Source organism: Nylanderia fulva, unplaced genomic scaffold (genome assembly GCF_048542155.1).
Source record: "Nylanderia fulva isolate GAGA-0341 unplaced genomic scaffold, ASM4854215v1 Scaffold216, whole genome shotgun sequence".
Lineage (NCBI taxonomy): Eukaryota > Metazoa > Arthropoda > Insecta > Hymenoptera > Formicidae > Nylanderia > Nylanderia fulva.
Genome location: NW_028190282.1, coordinates 178749 through 188586, shown reverse-complemented (window position 1 = coordinate 188586; position 9838 = coordinate 178749). Strand labels below are relative to the sequence as shown.

The window sequence follows — 9838 nt, the reverse complement described above, 5'->3', positions numbered from 1 at the left end:
TTCATTTACTCTTGTACCTAATTGTCTTTTCGTCTGTCCTACATATGTAGCATCACAATTATTACACGATATCTTATATATGACCCCCGAATTATTTTGGAACTTATCCCTGTCTTTTTGCGTTTTTATGACTCTGTTTAATTTCTTTAGAAATTTATAATAGTTATTAAATATATTCTAATTAATAAAATATTTATATATTTTATATAAATATTAACCTTATATTATTATAACATTTTATTATAACATATTATACATTTATTATTTTATACCATACCTAGATATACCATATTATCTAATTACTGAAATAATTTCTTTTTTAATTACAGTTTACAGAGGAAGACGCGCCGGAGTTCGCGTCCAGGAGGAGCGCTTTATGCGCTTCCTCCTTAAACTGTCGTCGCCCCATTATTATTGGGGCAACAGGCCGAGGAGGGGCGGACGAGAAGGCGGACGAGGACGTGAATAATAAATAGTATATAATAATATATATGATATACATTATATACATAAATAAATATACATATATATACATTCTTCATTTTATTTAAATAAAAACCCTATAGATAAAACTTTATAACCCTAATATATTATGAATTGTTAATTAAATCGCAAAACATTATTCATACTATAATTATTTGGTGAATAACATTATTGATAATAATAAGAGAAATAATAGAAAATGGTATTGTGATTGTGATTGAAACAAACATTCTTTCTAAACAGAGTTCGATTATAGTATAAGTTTCTTGATTTAAAATGTGCTATATTTAAATCATTTAATTATTTTTTTCGTTCAAGTACATTTAACAGCAAAAACTGCATATACGTAGGTATGTATTTATCTCTACTGCCATTACTTGAAACAAATACATTATTCGATATTACCAAATTGGAACTCTGGAATTACGAGTAATTATTTTTCATTGTACAGACTAGGTTTAAATTTTTGAAAACCTTCTTTTGAACATGGCTTGACCTTTTCATTTTTATGATTTTTTGGAGATAGGGTGAGAGAGGACAAATGAAGGTAAGAGAAGACGAGATAGGCGAAAGAGGGTGAAAAAGGACGAAATTGGGTGAAAGAAGGCAAAAGAGGACGAAAGAGGGCGAAAGAGGGTGAAAGAGGGTGAAAGGAAGGATGAGAGAGACTATGATAAGAGAGTGAAAGAGGGTGAGAAAGGGCGAACAGGGTAAGAAGAATAAAGCGAGGAAGAGATTGAAAGAGGACGAAAGAGGGTGAGAGCGGAATGAATAAGAGGGTGATGAAAGAGGGTGCGAGGAATGAAGAGGGTGAGTGAGAGCCGAGAGATGAATGAAAGAGGGTGATGTGAGAACGAGGGCGAACGAAGGGATGAGTGAAAGAGGACGAAAGAAGGGTGAAAGAGGACGAAAGAGGGTGAGGTAGGACGAAAGAGGGTGAAAGAGGACGAGAGAGGTGAAAGAGGACGAAGAGGGTGAAAGAGTACGAAGAGAGTGAAAGAGGACGAAAGGGGGGTGAGAGGGAATGAAAGAGGGTGAAAGAGGGTGAGAGGGAATGAAAGAGGGTGAGAGAACGGACGATAAGAGGGTGAAGAGGCGAAGGATGGTGAAGAGGATTGAAAGTAGGGCGAAGAGGGTGAAAGAGTGTGAAGGTGAAAGAGGGTGTGAAAGAGGACGAAGAGGGGTGGGCGTGGGGTGGGGGTGGGGTGGGGGTTGGGGCGGGATGTGGGAGGGAAAGGGGTGGGTTTGAAGTTGAGGGAGGTGTGAGTGAAAGGTGAGAAGAGATTTATACGCGGACAGAGAAGAAGAAGAAAAAGAAGAAGAAGAAGAAGAAGAAGAAGAAGAAGAAGAAGAAGGCGACGTTACTTCATTTTTTATGAAAAACGTCACTTTTTGACCGCTTGTATCTCCAGAATGGCTTGACCGATTTTATTTTTTCTTGGCTCAAATTACTCGTGGCGATGCCGCCTTTCAGGTTATATTACGTGCAATTCAAAATTTTTTATATTTTAGTAGTTCTACACCCCCAAAAAATGGACTTTGATGGTGCAGGATAAGGAGACTTGTAGTGTCTTTTAAGGTCTTTTAGGGTTTGAACATGGCCGGAGACACTACCGCGTCTCCTGATACAATTGACAAAATTTTCACGTTATAATAAATTGATTTCAATAAATGTATAAATGTTTATGTTTGAATCATCGACAAAAGACAAGGATACGCGACGCTTGAGCTTCAGTGACTTCCGAAATGTTAAAAAATGTTAGGAATAATTTGTTGCTTCGAATAAATACATGTTTACAAGTCTATGGCGGACATATTAAACATTTAATAAATTGAACATACAATTGACAAGATTTTGATGTTAAATTGACCTCAATAAATGTATAAATGTTTATGTTTATGTTTGAATCACCGACGAAAAACAAGGATACGTGACGTTTACGTTTCCTGTAGCTTCGAAACTTTACACCGTCATATCTTTTAACAGAAACATCTGACAAAAATGCTTCTAACAAAATTTACATCTTTTTTTTCGTAGAATCCAACTATCTAACATTTTATAGAGGGTCCCGTTTGAAATTTTGAAGTTAAGCCCCCATAAAAGGGAGCAGGGAGTAACTTCATATTTATGTAGTTAGAAAGGCCCCTCGAAAACATAAAACTTTCTCATGAACAACTTTTTGATTGGACAAACAGTTTCTAAAATATTCAGCTGTTAAGAGTTATGTGGGCCACCCTGTATAATCGTTCGAAAAACGTTCTCACGTTCTCGCAAAGCGCTTATTGCGAGAAAACGCGAACGCGACAGAAAATAAGCGAAACGCCGGAAACCGTGGATTGCAAGCGAAGAGTTAACCTGCTTTGCTTGCACCTAGATAAAAAACTCGTGAATAATATTAACCAATGAGAAAACTTTTCTACCTCTTCTCCCAAAAATGTAGAAAAGACAGGAGACCACCGGGAACGGAGAGCAAGGCAATGAGAGTCAGTTGCTAAAAAAATTTAGATAGACAAGTCGCTAATCAGAACTTAACCGGCATACACCTCACTGAATCAGACTACGTCCTATATTCTACCTGCCGAGCGCTTACTATTCTAATCTGATTACCCAGCTGAGGTTAGACAGAATTAAACTAATTCAAAATAAAAAAGAAATAAAAAATTTATTCAGATAAAAATTGGGGTTCATTAAAAGTAGAAACGCCCGCCAATCCTAGGATCCTTATCTTTCAGTCGGCTAAGACCCGAAACTCTCTGTGTCTCCCCGGAGGCACAACATTTTGATGGCAGCGGTGGGATCTCAGTCGTAGGATCGACGTCGTCTCTAAAATCCAAACAGCGGCGAAGACCTATAAAAACACATAAAATTATAAAAAGTGTTAGACGGGGACGTCAGTAACACTGACTGAAACAAGCAGAAGCCACGACAAGAACAAGAGAAAGAGAGAACGGACAACGCAAGCAGTACTACGAGCAATAAGCAGCTGAGGACCGAAAGGAATCGCCGACATTCAAGGACAACGCCAAGGACCTACGACAACCTCACGGACAGTGCACGAATACGGAGCAGCTGTTATCAGCCCACGAATGATCGAATTGCAGCAGCGCAGCCGACCCGTGTAAAGCATAACGATGCGAGCCGTAATACTGTAAATCCGAATTTATTTGTTTGCGTGAATATCGGAAGGTGACGAAACACCCCGACAAGCGATTAAAAACCAATCGTGGTTGCATAGTACACCCGTACGGTTAACAACGCGAGTATTGCCGTTAACTACGCAATATCTCGAAAGCGTTCGTAGAAATTTAGACAGCGACTTGTCAAACGAAAATAATACCGAGATACCTCCGAACGTAATAAACGAACGAGAATTTCCGTTTACTAGTTTTGACGCGAGTATATTCCCAAATAATCCGAGCGACTTCGTTCAAGTAACTCAAAATGAACCGCGTTGATTGCGACAGTATATCAGCCGAATTTCGAGTAGAGTATCTTCGTTGAGAGAATTTTCATTAACGTCATACGACAGCGAAATATTCGATCCCGGAGAAATTTATAGCCAAACAAATATGGCAGAAAGTACAAACGCGGACGCAATTATTCCGCCAGCCGCGATAGATGCCGAAATAAGCATACTCCGACAAACCTTTGCCTAAATGAGACAAAATTTAGACGCCGCGTCGCAACAATCCTCCGTCATAGCGTCCGAGGAAACTTCCCAAATGCTTAATATAATACAAGCTATACATGCGGACCTACATACAGTAAACACACGTATAGATAGGATAGAAGCCGTACGGACATACACACACACAGACGAACAACGGGAGTCCGATTACGAGCCTTGTATGAGCGCGACGTACGAAACCGACGGAGTACTGCACGACAATATATGTCTCTAAAAGAAGCGCAAATGATGATACCCGAATTCGACGGTACATCGCGACACCGCCTACAAGAATTTCTGAATGCATGCACATATACCATGCAAAACATACACCCCGGAGACGAAGAGTCTCTGATATAATGCATACTATTTACTAAATTAAAGGGTAAAGCTATGCAAGATTTTGAAACACGGGACATACAAACATTTGAAGAATTAAAACAACAGCTAGAAACTGCGTACCAAAGCAAGCAAAGTACTGCCCACCTACTAGAATTCAATTCACTAAAACAAAATAAAATGAGACAGCATAAAGTTTTGGGCAACGCGTCAACAGCTCGCGATAAATTTATACGATTCAATGATAGAGGGAGAGAACCATGCAAGCTCAAAAAACCGCACTATTTTACAAACAATTCAAAAACAAGCGTTATTGAATTTTCAATTAGGGCTACGAAGCGACTTAAAAGTACTCGTACGCTCACAGCGCTCACATATATGACGTTTCAAGAAGCGATAGCCGGCGTGAGCGCGGAAGAGAGATTTATCGGACCTAGTACGTCACGGGCAACTAATTCCTCGCTATATAAACCTAAGTCAGCGCGACCAGGACAGCGAACGACTGGACAATATTATAGATGCGGAAAACCCGGACATTACGGACGAGACTGTCGTAGCAAGGTCAACGTCCTACCAAAACCGGAAAAATCCTCGCGCGTATCCGCCATTGAAAAATTTTGCATTGCAAGAAGCGTGAACATAATCGCGAAGAATGTTGGAAGTTAAACGGGTGACCGAAAAATAAGACGCCCCCACGGAACAAACCAGAGGACCAAAATAAACCGCGAAGTATTAATAAAATACATAATCAAAGAATCCGGCAGGAGAGAAATTCCAATTCCGAGCGTAGCAGGGATGAAGACGGAGAGCGCGAAGATAAGATTAAGAAGACTCGTGCGCTCGAATATCAGGTGATACGTGCGCCGAACGCCAAGAGAGAGAGAGAGAGAGAGAGAGAGAGAGAGAGCAAGAGAGAGAGAGAGAGAGCGAGAGAGAGAGAGAGAGAGAGCAAGAGAGAGAGAGAGAGCAAGAGAGAGAGAGAGCGAGTTTAAATATAATTAATCTGCCCATGCAAGAGGCGAAGTACGGAAAAGTAAATATGCTATACGATTCAGGAGCTACGATTTCATTAATATAAATAAAACATTTAAAAGGCGAGACCGAAATCTACAATGATAAAATAACCCTCGTCGGAATAACCGGTCACAAATCAAAAATGATCGGAAAAATGTACGCGACCATTGAGCTAAACGAAAACAAGATAAAACACACGATTTACGTCATGAAAGATGATTTCCCTATAGAATACGACGGGATACGACGGAATCCATTTCCTCCAAAAGCAGCAAGTCATGTGCGATTATAAAAAACGCGAATTACAAATCGGAAACGCCGCCCTAAAATTGCAACCGTATAACAAAATTATCTTAAAACCGCGTAGTGAAACAATTAAACAATCTCGACGACATTGTTATATACGGATCCAGTTTAGAGGATCATAACAGAAGACTCGCGGAAGTATTAAAACGCCTACGGAAACACAGTCTTAAACTACAGCCTGACAAATGCGAATTTTTACGCAAAGAGATGATATACCTAGGACATATTATTTCCGAAAACGGTATACTGCCAGATCCGTCGAAATTAGAGGTGGTAAAAAATTTTCCGACGCCGCGGAAAGTAAAAGACGTACAATCGTTTATCGGACTAGCGGGTTATTACCGAAAATTTATAGAAAACTTTTCGCGAATCGCGAAACTGTTAACAAAATTAACGAAGAAAACGGAAACATTCGAATAGAAAAACAAACAACAAATTGCGTTTGAAAAATTAAAGGAAAAATTAATGACAGCGCCAGTGCTAAAGTATCCGGACTTCAATGAAGAATTCAACGTGACTACCGATGCCTCGGACTATGCAATTGGAGCCGTACTATCACAAAGAACAGTAGGCAAGGATAGGCCTATCGCATACGCCAGCCAAGTATTATCTCGCGCGGAACAAAATTATAATACTACGGAAAAAGAACTATTGGCAATCGTATGGGCTGTTAAACATTTTCGACCATACATTACGGCACAAAATTTAAAATAATTACCGATCATAAACCTTTGATATGGTTGTTTAATGTAACTGATCCCGGATCGAGATTAATCCGCTAGAGATTAAAGCTCGAGGAATATGATTATGAAATCGTACACAAGGCCGGATAAGCAAACGCGAATGCCGACGCGTTAAGCCGAGAGGTAACTCGAGATATCACCGGGAAAAAAAAATAGAATCTTTAAATTAGAAGAAAACGAAGAAAAAGACAAAGAAAAAAAGGAAGAAGAAGAAAAATTCGTTGATAACACAAGGAAATATTCAGAAGAGGAAAAGAATTAAATATTCTGCGAATATCACGATGCACCCACAGAAAAGCATCAAGGAATTGAACGAACAATCAAAAGAATTCGATTAAATCATAACTGGCCAGGATTAACAAAAAATGTCGAGCGGTATATTGCCAAATGCAAATCCTGCCAAAAAAATAAGTTATCGCGACGAATAAAAGCACCCTTCGTGATCAGGGATACTCCGAGTAAACCATTCGACAAATGTGCATTAGATATTCTCGGATCTCTAACAGTTACCACTAACGGAAATAAATGTTTGTTAACATTTTAGGATAGCCTGACAAAACTCAGCAAAGCGATACCGATCGCAAATCAAGAAGCAAATACCGTCGCGAAAGAGTTCGTTACGAAAATAATTTTTAAACACGGCATTCTGAAGAAAATTTTAATAGACCAAGGCACGAATTTCATGAGCAAAGTATTTAAAAATGTATGTAAATTATTAAGAATAAAAAAGATACAAACAACCGCGTATCATCCCGAGAGTAATGGAGCATTAGAAAGATCGCATCGTACATTAGCCGAGTACTTGCGACAATATATAAATGCTGACCAAACCGACTGGGATGAATGGATGCCATACGCGATGTTTACATATAACACCACTCCTCATACAGCTACGGGATATACCCCCTTTGAATTAATATACGGACATGGATAGATATACGGATGGATAGATGCATTATGGGCAGGACTGTACACAATAATAAAAAAAAATTCAAGCGTGAACTACACAGTAAAGAAAGGGAGAAGAGCGATACGCATGCACACAAACAGATTAAAATTATTTATTGAATATTAGGACTTACCTAATTGTCTGTTCCGTCCTCGCAACGTATATACCCATAAGGGAGAGGCCGTCCCTCCTGCAGAGCTCTCAGAGTTTGTACAGCAAGAATCATAAACCCTTCCTCGGGAGGCACTAAGGCAACCTCGCGCACAACGCACACACCAGACCGCACATTTACACTTACGTGTAAGGAAAATGGAAACGAGCTGGCTGCATATCGTGCGACAGCCTCAAGGGCCCGTTCAAAACGGCTAGTCGGCCCCACAACCGGCTCCCGACGGCTAAGAAACTGCGAGCAGAAAGAACACATTGATTCCCACTTAGGCACGAACTCTATATGACATCTTTTCTACTTCGAGCAAATCGAACAACTACAGTTTTCCAAGAAAACATGGAAATTAATAATAAAATTAAATCTCGCACCCTTGAATTACAGACATGAGCAAATTGACAATTACATGAAACAGACAGAAACGATGTGCGACGAAACAAAGAGTACATGCGTAAATTCAATTAATATCATAAAACAGAAATTAAAATACCTAAACAATATAAAAAATCAAATTGACACCCTATACAAAGGACCTACAAACAAACGTCGAGGACTAATAGACGGTATAGGATCAATAACAAAGACATTATTCGGAATCATGGACGCAAATGACGAAAAACCAATAAACAAACAGCTACAATTAATAACAAATAAACAACAAGTATCCGAACACGCGATTCGAAACCAACTAAAAGTAATAAACGCTACAGTAGCACATTTAAATAGACTAGAAAACATAATCGACCATAATGAGAAACTATTAAAACAGACTATAGCCGAAGCCTTTACCTTAGAAAAAATAAACAAACATTTTAGGGCGATAGAGGCAATTGTAAACGAATTAATAAAAAATACAGAGAACGTATTAGAATACTTAACATATATACAAAAAGGCAAAATGCACCCCAGATTAATACCAATAGACGACATTATAAATAATTTAAAAGATGCAGCAGCACAACTTTCAGAAGGATTGTATTTCTCCTTTAAAATTTGTACAGACGACTGGTTAGCGATAGGAGAGAACACTGCGATAACAGCGTACCACGAATCAGATAAATTATATACTATTTTGCGTTTTCCTTTAATTGCACAACCGACATATGATATTGTCAAAGCAATAGAATTTCCTACGCCATACATAAATAATGTATATAATTATACTAAAATAAACAACCCATATATTGTTATAGATAAGGAAAAATTAACATACGCCATAATGACGGAAAAGAAGTTAGAACAATGTAGCAAAATAAATATACAATATGTATGCAAACAAAATACACCTATATATCGCATAGATGTAGATGCACCGTGCGAAGTCGAAATGTATACACTTCGACAGCGCTATCAGGATAAATGTAATGTAAGACAATATACCTCGACCCACATGCTATGGATAACCCTACACCAAGAAGACACTTGGCTATACTCGACCTCCGCTGAACAGACGATAACTATACGATGTGATGGACGGTCAGAAAATAAAATAATAAAAAACACAGGCAAAATTACATCAAACAGAAACTGTAAACTGACTACAACGGACACAACATTACAAACGGAAAGAAAATCGTACGAAAATACCCTAGAAATCTTTCTACCAAATATAAATATAACAATTCCACAAAACGAAAAAATAGGACATGTTGTGCCTCGGGTGAGACACAGAAGGGATGTTGCCGGATTAGGAAGTGGACTTCTGAATCGTCGGGGTTTCTCCGTAGATTTTAGTCTTGTTTAATGTAGAATTCCCTTTCTTTATTTAGTATATATTGTGACGTGACATTTTGTACTGTCCGTCACAAGGGCCGAAGGCCCGGCCGGGAAGGCGGGAAATTCGGGAACCTTTGCTCTCTCGCCAATCTTTGAGAGAGAGAGAGCACCCGAACAATCATTTTTGCGTTTTCTACCGCGTCGGAGGATGCGCTTCGCGCATCCGTTTCGCGAATTACGTTATTTATGATTTTTGTTTGAGCGATTTTTGGCGTTTTCGGCGAGCAATTTTGCATAGGGTACGTGTCTCAACCGGAGAAACCAATAGAGAGAAAGAGTGAGAGAACGGAGAGGACGAAGAGGACGATTTAGGACCCAGCAGAGACCACCAAGTCCGGATCACGCCCGGTAAATATTGTTTTCACATCAAATTTCTGGATTGCTTCTCCCGTTA

At 39.1% G+C, this 9838-nt stretch overlaps 1 long non-coding RNA gene across 1 annotated transcript; it reads right to left on the bottom strand.

The window, feature by feature from the left end:
- Nucleotides 1-3127: 3127 nt before the first annotated feature.
- On the bottom strand, nucleotides 3128-7807 carry LOC146723237 (uncharacterized). Its single transcript, XR_014924678.1, has 2 exons — nucleotides 7636-7807; nucleotides 3128-3332 (listed from the first exon to the last, which is right to left on the bottom strand). It is a non-coding gene; the product is annotated as an uncharacterized LOC146723237 (long non-coding RNA).
- Between the last annotated feature and the right edge of the window lie 2031 nt (nucleotides 7808-9838).